The sequence below is a fragment of the Haliotis rubra genome, unplaced genomic scaffold (assembly GCF_003918875.1).
Source record: "Haliotis rubra isolate DU_JTF1 unplaced genomic scaffold, ASM391887v1 Scf1364, whole genome shotgun sequence".
NCBI classification, from domain to species: domain Eukaryota; kingdom Metazoa; phylum Mollusca; class Gastropoda; order Lepetellida; family Haliotidae; genus Haliotis; species Haliotis rubra.
Genome location: NW_025765297.1, coordinates 83,470 through 93,706, shown reverse-complemented (window position 1 = coordinate 93,706; position 10,237 = coordinate 83,470). Strand labels below are relative to the sequence as shown.

The following is a 10,237-nucleotide window of genomic DNA, read 5'->3' as shown; positions in this document are numbered from 1 at the left end:
TTAAGATGTTCTAGGGGACAAATCCAATCAAATGTAAACTGAAATATAACCTTGAAATCCTTTTAAAAAATAAATGGAAGCACTGTATAAGCTACCAATGCATTCCTACTGATTCTATTGTCCCTCCGGCTCATTACATATGATGAAAGCATCTGTTGATAATTAAATCTTTGAGTAATTTGTAGTCAATGATATTCAAAAATATATGTCAAATATAGCTTACTAATGAAAATATTTTGTTCACTACACAATGAATGGTTACCATGCGTGTATTGATGAATATAGACTTGGTTAGGCCTATTCTATTTTGGTGTATATGACTAGTTGTTAAGAAAAATAGAATAAAGTCACAAAGAATCAATAAACAGCAGATATGTTTACACCTGCAAAACCTTGTCCAAATAGTAGATTTTCAAGTTTGAATAATTCCAAGAATTGATAAAAAAGACGGATTAATTAGCAAATAAAAAATTAGAAAAAAACCATAAAGGAATGCACTAAGTGAGTGGAAACTGTGATCCCTTTGTCATATCAACAAACAAAGTCAACTGTTCCTTGTTGACTAGTAAAATGTCTATTCATATAAGCAAAATTTTGATGATTTTGAAAACATTTGGAATATTAATGAATTATTTTTAATGTTTCAGACATGTCTTTCTGCACTTCATTTGTAAGAAACCTGATGCTACAGTAAAGCCATAAGCAAGGGAATTCCTTTTCACTGCTTATTTGAACTAAGAAAGGATGACCTCCATGAATATCTTTCAGTCAGACAATCAATCATCACGTTCATGAAAATTCGTAGAAAATCATACACTGCAAAGAGAAAAACGTTAAGGCGAAGCTTCAGTCCATCACTCCTATCTCGCATCCTACAGAAATTCAGAAAATAATTTTTGATTATGCACACTTGTTGCTTGATCTGTGGAATGAAGATTGACTCCACGATCTACAAAAACATCCTCACCGGTCATGATGCTTTTTCAGCAAAGTTGAAATCATAAATAATGACAAAAATTCCACTTTTCAACAAACTCTCTTAGATGTTTGTAGTAAAAAAGACAAGATGATGATGCAACATCAACCTGTCAAAGCCTCGTATTTTGTATGCAGGGAGATATAAGAGAAAGTTGAGGCCAGATGTACCATAGACAGTGTCTTCTAGGTATACATACATCCCAGGAACATCAAACACAGTCAAAGCAAGCAATTCTAAATCTCACGTAACTCTGACCAGGGGAAACAACAGAGCCTTTAGACAAGTTGCAGCAGATGGCTTGATGGAAGATAAATCATAACTATCAGCAGTTCAATAACTAAGATGTGCATTTTCAGGAACTCTTTCATCCTATCTATCTCCTTGAAACTGAACTCATATTCCATAAAACAACCTCAAGAGGAGACTGGATTGATACATTTTGGAGATCAAACAACATTTTCTGAGATGGGATGGAAAACCAAATGCTATCACTTTCAACAGTACAGCATCTTCCATTCTTCATGGATCTTACACTCAAACTGACATTCAAAAAGGAAACTGAAGATAAGAAGATTATAAGCCAAGCTGGATCCAATTTCTACCTCAGAGATGAAATACAAGTGGAGTCTGGCACAGGATGAATCTTCTACCCAAGAATATCCTTCTACCCAGTGACATCAATGTGGACAAACTTTGAAGAGCAGGTACCGGGCCCTCAGTCTCATTGGAAAGAATCCCACCGGGTCAGTTAGAGTCCATCATCTCTTGCCAAAACAGAGACTTCTTTATCATTTCTATGTCATGTTCTACTTCAGATGGCTTCAGGACAGTCATACATCTCAACACTTGATGCTCTGTGTAGGCCTGTTTATCCACCACCTTACACGGGTCAAGAGTTCTTCTCAATGTTCTTCCTCCCTTTGGGTTTAGCTACTCTTATGATCAAGTCATTGACTTCCCCGGAGAAATCGGCTGCTGTCAATCAAGATAACGTCAACCAATCAACTGAGCCTGCTTCAGGATTTTGCCAATGGATCGCAGACAACTTTGATCACAATGAAGATACATTAAATGGACAAGATACATTCACATGTAATGGGAATAATAACTTGTCAAACACCCAAAGAAAGTAAAACAATTTCCATCCCCAGACAGAAAGTAACATCTGCTGAGATTATGAAATCAGGAACCTTTTGGTACACTCCCATAAAACCCTACCATCAACTTTCAGTCAGAAGTCAACTGCCCAATGTTAGGTTTTGGAGGAGCTGCAGCCAATCAATCTTCCTATGACACACTTCAAAGTATGGACATGCTGTGGATAGTGTCCCGCTTGTTGAGCAACTCATCTCCAAGTTGGCAGGGTTTTGCGTCTCAGGTCACAGATGGTACAGTTGTTTGCTCTTCAGTCATGTACAATCCTATCATCCCATTAAATCCAACAGACAATGGAGGCGCGGTTTATAGTACAATGACTTTTGTAGATTCCAAAGAAGAAAATTCATTAGTGTTGTGGCTGGCTGTAAATTACATTTGACCAAGCTCTTTGCAAAGGCGTATAAAACAAAGGTTGACAATCCTAAAGAATTCAAACATCTGTCGGGTTACGCCTGGGTGGATTCCACCAACTGATGTCCTTTCTTGAGCTGGGTGTAAGTGTATGCAGGACAGTGGTCTTGAAGATGTGTGGGCTACTGTATATGCCAACAAGTCTATTCCGGAAGATGATGGAAGGAAGGTTTACACAAAAGCTCTGAGAGCATGTCTTTGATTACAGATGCTGCCCTTCACATGATCATTCTCAGTCCAGAAGAGTCATCAAGCAAAATTGACTTCAATCCAAGGAATAACAAAATGAAATATGGAGGAGTCTTCAACAATATAAGACTTCAAGAACTTCAAAATTTGCATGTTAGTGTTCTGAAAAAAATGAGAAGACATATGAAGATGTCAAGAATGATCCAGATATTCAACACTGTATTCAGTTGGTAGATCAAGAAAAGTGCAAGCTTCAAGAGTCAAGAACTCGGCAAACTATGGATTCAGTTCATGGAATTTTGTTACAGTAGTGCGCAATTTCATCAGAGCAGAACGGACTCCGGAACTGGAAGCTCCATCTCAAAACTTCCTCACAAATGTTGCCTTTTCGCAGCAGGTAGGGCACAAACAACTACACCAAGTAATTGTCGACTCTATCTGCAGGATTGTCAAATGCTGTGTCCTTGTTTGCAGGTACAGATGGAAAAAAGGAAACTTGGCCAATAAGAAGAAATGAGAACTTGTTTTGGACTGGGACGTGGAGGACATGGTGATTGAAACAATGTTTGATGAGAGCTGGCAAGACTCAAGGAGGACCTCCATCAATGTTACACATCAGGAATCAGCTCGCACAAAATGGCTGTTGTCTGCCCACATTGTGACACAGTACACTGAAGTTTTACGAATCTTGGACCAACACTCAAAGTGGATCCTGGTCAGAGCAGCACAGGGAGGTCAATATAGGCCGCATCAAACAAGACCTACAAGACATGCACACTTTTGAGGACTATCTGAGAAGTCACAACCCCTTTCATTCCAAAGATTCTCACCAGCTTCGAAATATTGCTACTGGAATGTTTGCTGACAAGTCTGTGAATGTAGACACAGCACTGAGATTGAGCAAAAACAACTGGAGAAAAATGTCCCATCAGAAGTTCGGAGATGTTGTCCTGAAAAATGTGACCAAACTGTGACATTTGCTGTGATGAGAAAAGCCTTTGAAAATTGGTCGCGATGATATCCATATATCCTCATCAGAAGTGTACCAACGTTTGTTATCTCTTGCGTGTTTGACAGGACTCCAAAACCAACAGTGTTTTCATATGAGCTGGCTGCAGTGTGTCCAGTACTCATTTCATGATGATGGTACTATGCGGAAATGCCAGAAGTCGCAGCTTGCAAGGCACATTTCAAAACTTCATCCCAATATCATCGCCTCTGATCCTGGCAGGATACAGCACTTGTCATAGATGGATGTGCCCTTTGCAACAAATGCAGTGGCCAAAGGTTGGATTGTTTCCAAGATATATGCTCATCATTCTGTCAAATAGTTTCAGCAAAAGCAAAGAACAGTCCTTCAGTTCATGTGGTTTTTGATAGCTATGAGGTTATAACCACAAAAGAACCCGAACAGAAACGTCGTCGTCTCCAAAGATCTTCAGTTGCTGATGTCGAAGTCGAAGACACAACCCCAGTTCCATCTGATAAAAGTGGCTTCCTATCAAACAGACACAACAAGCAGGCGCTTGTCTACCTGATGGCAGAACACCTGAATGATTTCAATATCAGCGTACAGCATGCTGGTGATGAAGGCGATGCAGATGTTGTGATTGTTAAGCAAGCACTGACAACGGCCCTAGAGCATCCTGTTTGTGTGTGTTCAGATGACACAGATGTTCTGGTACTACTGCTCCACCACTGTAAAATTGATATGCATCAGGATATTTTTATGAAGACAAAAACACTCATATATTCTGTCACAAGAGGGCGACAATCATTAGGTCCCAATATGTGCCAATGTCTTCCATTCATCCATGCTATGTCAGGTTGTGATACGACATCAGCATTCTTGGCATGGGCAAAGTCAAACACTTCAAACTTATACAGCAGTCGGAGGAACTTCAAGGAGAAGTAAAGGTGGTTTGAAACACAGCCACACCTAAAGAAACTATTGCTGCAATTGGAGAGACATATGTGTCCTTCTTATATCAAGGAGAAAAACCGACCTCTGGATGAAGTGCGGTAACCTCAATATCATCTCGTCAAAATATGTCCCATTAGTGAAGATGCCTCCAACTAGCCGAGCATGCTACTTTCACTGTTTGAGGGTCCACCATCAAGCAGCTACATGGAAACAACTACAGACTGTATTGGATAGGATAGGTTTGATTCAAATCAGTCGATGGTGTTGTTGTGCCAACGATAACAGATATAAACCAGCTGCTCCTGACGACCTCCCTGCGTGAAGTCCGGTGTTCCTGCAGTAAACAAGAGGGAGGCATCCTGCACCTCGTGCAGCTGTGTGAAGAGACGAATGCTATGCAGCATCCACTGTAACAGTTCTGGGGAACTGTTTGAATCCTCCCTCCAACAGTCTGCCTGGATTCTGATGATGAGACATAGAGTAACCCATGGAAAGTCAAATAACCTTGTTACACTATTGGTAAGCACAAGATTAAATGTTTTTTGCTGATGTATCTGATGTTATTAAAATTTTTACATCATGCGCCACTGTAAATTTCAGATGAGTTTCAAATATGTAGTTATAAGCCATTGGCCAAAACTGACATTAACTAATTCAATAATTGATTCAAAAAATCCTTACAGTTTTAATTACCCAAGTGACACAAAGATTGTGCTAAAACCAAGATGTGGATTGAATACAAATTTAGGACATTATTTACTTATTTTCTCATCTTTATTTTAGGATTTTGCCCCTAAATGACAATTTCTCAAAGGTTGATTTTGGGTGTGTATGCCATGGTGAACAAGTAATTCTATTTGGGTTCATTTAGTCATAAAATGTGCTTGTTATACTAAATGCGCACTCTTTTCCAAAAATATTTCAACCATTTTCATCATCTTTTTTAGGTAGATTTTGGCCCAAAAATGACCATTTCCCCCCAAGGCTGATTTTGCTGGGTTTTCCATGGTGAACAAGTAATTCCATTTGGGTTCATTTAGTCATGTAATTTGCTCGTTATAATTAAATGTAATTCTTTTTCCAAAATATTTTAACGATTTTTCATCTTTTTTTAGGGACTTTGGCCCCAAATGACCATTTCCTGCTGGGCCAATTTTGGTTGGGTTTTCCATGGCGAATAAGTGCTCCATTTGGGTTCATTTAGTCATAAAATGCTTGTTGTTATAATTAAATGCAATTCCTTTCCAAAAAATATTTAACGATTTTCTCATCTTTTATAGCATTTTGGGCCCAAAAACACCATTTCCCCAAGGTTGATTCTGGCTTTGGTTTCCTTCCCATGGTGAATTGCCATCCCGATTTAGTCTACGAATAAGTCATAAATGTAGTCATTATACTAAATGTCTTGTTTCACAATTTCTACTGGACTATTCCTAGTTTATTTATTATTATTTTTGTATTTCAGAACCTGAACTGTGTTGGAAGAACCTAGGCCTAGTTGTTCTAAACTCCATTCAGTTCAACCCCACATTATGAACACACACACGTGCCCTGTGGCCAACAACAAATGGCCTTTCACAACAATTTTGAGTGCAGAAACATGACTATTTTGACTCAAGTAATCATGACATGTGTTTGTTTTTAAACTCCTCACTCAATGTATCATGGATTGTATGGTCAAGTCGTGGGACTCTCGTGGACAATCGTCTACTACAGAATCTGGTTCTTTTGCATAACGATTCGGAGATTCTGACTGATTTACTTTACTGCGAAGTACAGAAAAAGTTCAAAACTAAGATAATAGAATGTTCATTTTTTTCATCAGTCATAGGACAAAAGGAAGCTTCCAACTCTTCTTTGGGTTCGAAATGAAATATATAACCTCAAACGCCAGATATAAGTGTAATATCTGGATGTGTGAGTTGAAATTATGATGACAACCGCTGGAACAATGCAATAATGTTGATTATTGATTTCCCTCAATGTTGATGAGTAAGCAAAAATTTGATAATATCTCTGTTTATTTCCTGAACACTGTTTTGCCAGTAAATATATAATGGAATCTGTTTTGGAAGTTTGTTAACTACTGAATTAGAGGTGTTGATGTTTTGAATAATATCAAATATTATTTGGTCATATATGCATATAAATACGCACATGATTTATTAAAACCCTTTCAAAAATTTATATGAATTAAACTGTACACCTGACTATATCATAGCTAACATTTATGTAACTCTACTAAATTCTGTTAAGGATACAAAGCAAGCAGACAATATCCTGCCAAGCACCCCATCACATGCAACATGTCGCAATGGCATAATGTGGCACCCCATACACACACAATAGAATTGCACTGATGAATTTTCACAATGACAAACCTGCACATGTCTCCCAAGCACCTTGACAGATGATCATTCCCAACACATGGCAATTAGGTGGGATTTGACAAGAATCAGGACAAATGCAATGAAGGGAAGTCAATGAGAACCGATGGAGCCAAGGAGGAGGACATGAAAATGTGACAATTTGGCTCATCTGTATGGATGATTTTATTTTTCTCATGGCATATTTGTTTAGTGGTGTCGCAATGGAATTATTCCTCACTTTTATATGGTAGGGTTCCATTCCATGTTTTGAGACTATGTTTGAAATTGAATCTTGAAAAGTCTAAAATCCCTTGATATCATCCATGGTAGCACTTTTGAAAGTATCATCATCCCATTCTCATGAGTTGAAGGGTGATTCACACTATCATCATTAGTGGCTTTTGAAAGTTGAACACCAAAGGACCCAGTAATGGCATATCTGAGGATCACTCAGGCAGAATTTTCAGAGTTTGAATCAAGGAAACATGATGAACTTACCCGGATATATTTGAGAGCAAAAACTCCAGAAGACTGATGATTTACCAGATACGATTCTGATAGATGATAGTCATGGACCATCTATGGTTCTTCTATGTTCCTGAATTCTCATTTGAAATCATTTGAAATGAAGGAGAATGATGATTTATTGAAGATTCATTGGAAGGCAATAGAAAATTGAACCCAAATATGATTTTTCCAAATTCCTCCTGAAGTCCCAGACAACAGAACCCATCGAAACAGAATGAATAGAGAATATCCAAAATGTTCTATTTGACACGCAGACATTTAGGAAGGAAAACAAAATGATTGGTCCCGAATGGAATATTGATTAGTTCCACTTGATGTTTGTTTAATGATTCTGCCCATGATATAATACTCACTGCTGATGGATGTTAAACATTATGTATGTTAGCTCTGCTCATTACCAAGCGAGAATCAGGAATGATGGGTGATGACGGCTGAATGCCTTTCGATGGTTGCATAATTTATCAATTTATATTTAAATGAGAACTTGAACTGAAACTGAATTAGAGGGATTATCCAGTGAGGATACCATGGTATGGATTGTCCAAAGTTTCATGCAGCCTATTTCACAAATATAGTTTTGTCAGGTTCTCAGATCTCACACCATTGTATCATTGAGTCCATGATTGCCACGGCACTCACGAAATGTCATGATCCCTGAATGATATTCTATAGAAAGATAGGGTTCAAAGGAAAATGGTCTCATTGACTCTGGAATGGAAAGATGGATTCCCATGGAATTGTTTCTGAATATGGAGAGGCCTTCCCATCACAGTCCTTTCGAAGGACCAACTGATATGGATCTTGATTCACTGAAACATTCCTGATCATAAAGGAATTCTGAGGAATGGATATGAACCCATACATTCTGCAACAACCATATGGATATCACACCACTTGAACCATTTCATGTGATTCTTGATTAGACAATCTATTGAATCCATCTGTCCCAGAGATGACCAGCACTCTCCTGATCATGATATGCTGATCCTAGGAACAGGCTTGAATGGATACTGGCATTAATAAACAGTAAGTGTTAATGAAGCTTTGTTAACTTCCTGAGCCAAGATGGATATCATGCCATTGCAGGAGGGTATATGAAAGTCATTTATGACTAATTTTTCTGTTGAACCCTTCCTGGCCTCCATCTGGTGAAAAGGGTCAAGCTCTGGCCATGTCCACTCATCTATGTTGCAGCTGGATTTGACCATGGAGGATCTGCCATTACTCACCCTGACCTCTTGCATGGATATTCACTAGGCCCTATTCATTTGTTTCCTGACGAATGAGCCACTCTGCCATCATTGATTTTAGCTTGATAGCTGCCCGCTCTGCCTACCGAGGAGGATCAAGATTTGTTTTATGTCATTTACCACCCGAGGTAACCCTGCCACCCATTCCATCATTATTCCCCGGCACATCTCTATTTACTTGATGCCCACAAGCCTGTTTCAAAGTCCATGAACTTCAACTATATTTGGCCATGGGTCTCTTGACGCAAGCCACCATCCGGCACGGTTTGACAAGAGGTGACACAACCACGACTCCCGGCCAACTGCAGCCCATGGCCCACGTCATGACTATGCCAGAGGCTTGAATCCTCATCACTCCAGCCTTTGTTCTCTGGCCTGGTGGCCTGGGCCTTGCAGTGGATTGGGCCATCCCACATGGGTTATGCATGGCACTCTTTGACGGGGTAGGTTCGGCCCTGATTCGCTCATCACCCCAGCGCCTGGGTAAAACGCCAGCGTCCCTGCTGAAGTAAACTCAAGTTTGCTGTTACCATGGAATCCCAGCCCATGCCGGGGCGGCGGGCCTCAACGTCCTATGAGCCTGTCTAGTCGGCCCATCAAGCGAATTCCATGCAACCAATGATTGTTGATGCCCGGCATTTATTGAGCCTCGCTTCAGATATCCTCTAGGGAGGAAACGATGCTGCCAAGTCGCCACTGCTCAGCACCCTCATGATTCCGGAGGGTATTTTTATTGATGTTTCACCATTCTGAAGTTTGTCGCTGCATGGAGGTCAACGAGGTTGAATCGCCATTTGAACTGCGTTTGGTACCATTTAGGTCATTCTTCTATGTCAGGGAATCAACCCATGGATCGGGTCTCATTCAAGTGGATTGACAGATGGTCGGATCGGTGATTTACCGACGCCCAGAGGTTCTCGATTCTCTTGAAGATCTTGTTTTCATCATATTTTATTATGATAAGTCGAAATATATAAGTTTTGAATATCAAATGAATGGCCATATGGTCATGAGTATGATCCTGATGATATGGGTGATGTGGATTGATGATGATACCATATTCACGACCAACCCTTGTTGAACTGAGGAATGGCGATATTACGAAGAAAGTGCTGAGAGATAACATATCATATCAGATCAAGCCACCCGCCATATATGGCACGCCATGATGTCCGGATCATGATCATGAAAAGATGGGCATGATAACATTATCATCTAATGCCCAGGGAGTCGAATCGATCCGAGGAACTAGGGTCGTTGATTGTGTTGATTTGACTGAAGGGTCAAGATTCCATGAATAGGACTCGAACTCAGGGATGATTCGATATTCTAGGTTGATTGGGTTTACCTATCATGGACATCCCTTTACGGTCTTCACTTTGAGGGAATCATGAGGCTGATCTAAGCTCAGTTCACGGAGAACCCTGGT

The 10,237-nt window shown here is 39.7% G+C and overlaps 1 long non-coding RNA gene across 1 annotated transcript in view; it reads left to right on the top strand.

Annotated features, from left to right (window-relative positions):
• Window positions 1–7,977, top strand: part of LOC124268138 — a 15,299-nt gene extending 7,322 nt beyond the window's left edge. The window contains exons 2-3 of the long non-coding RNA XR_006896213.1: window positions 1,967–1,971; window positions 7,965–7,977. This is a non-coding gene — a long non-coding RNA (uncharacterized LOC124268138). The remainder of the gene's footprint in view (window positions 1–1,966; window positions 1,972–7,964) is intronic.
• The last annotated feature ends 2,260 nt before the right edge of the window (window positions 7,978–10,237 follow it).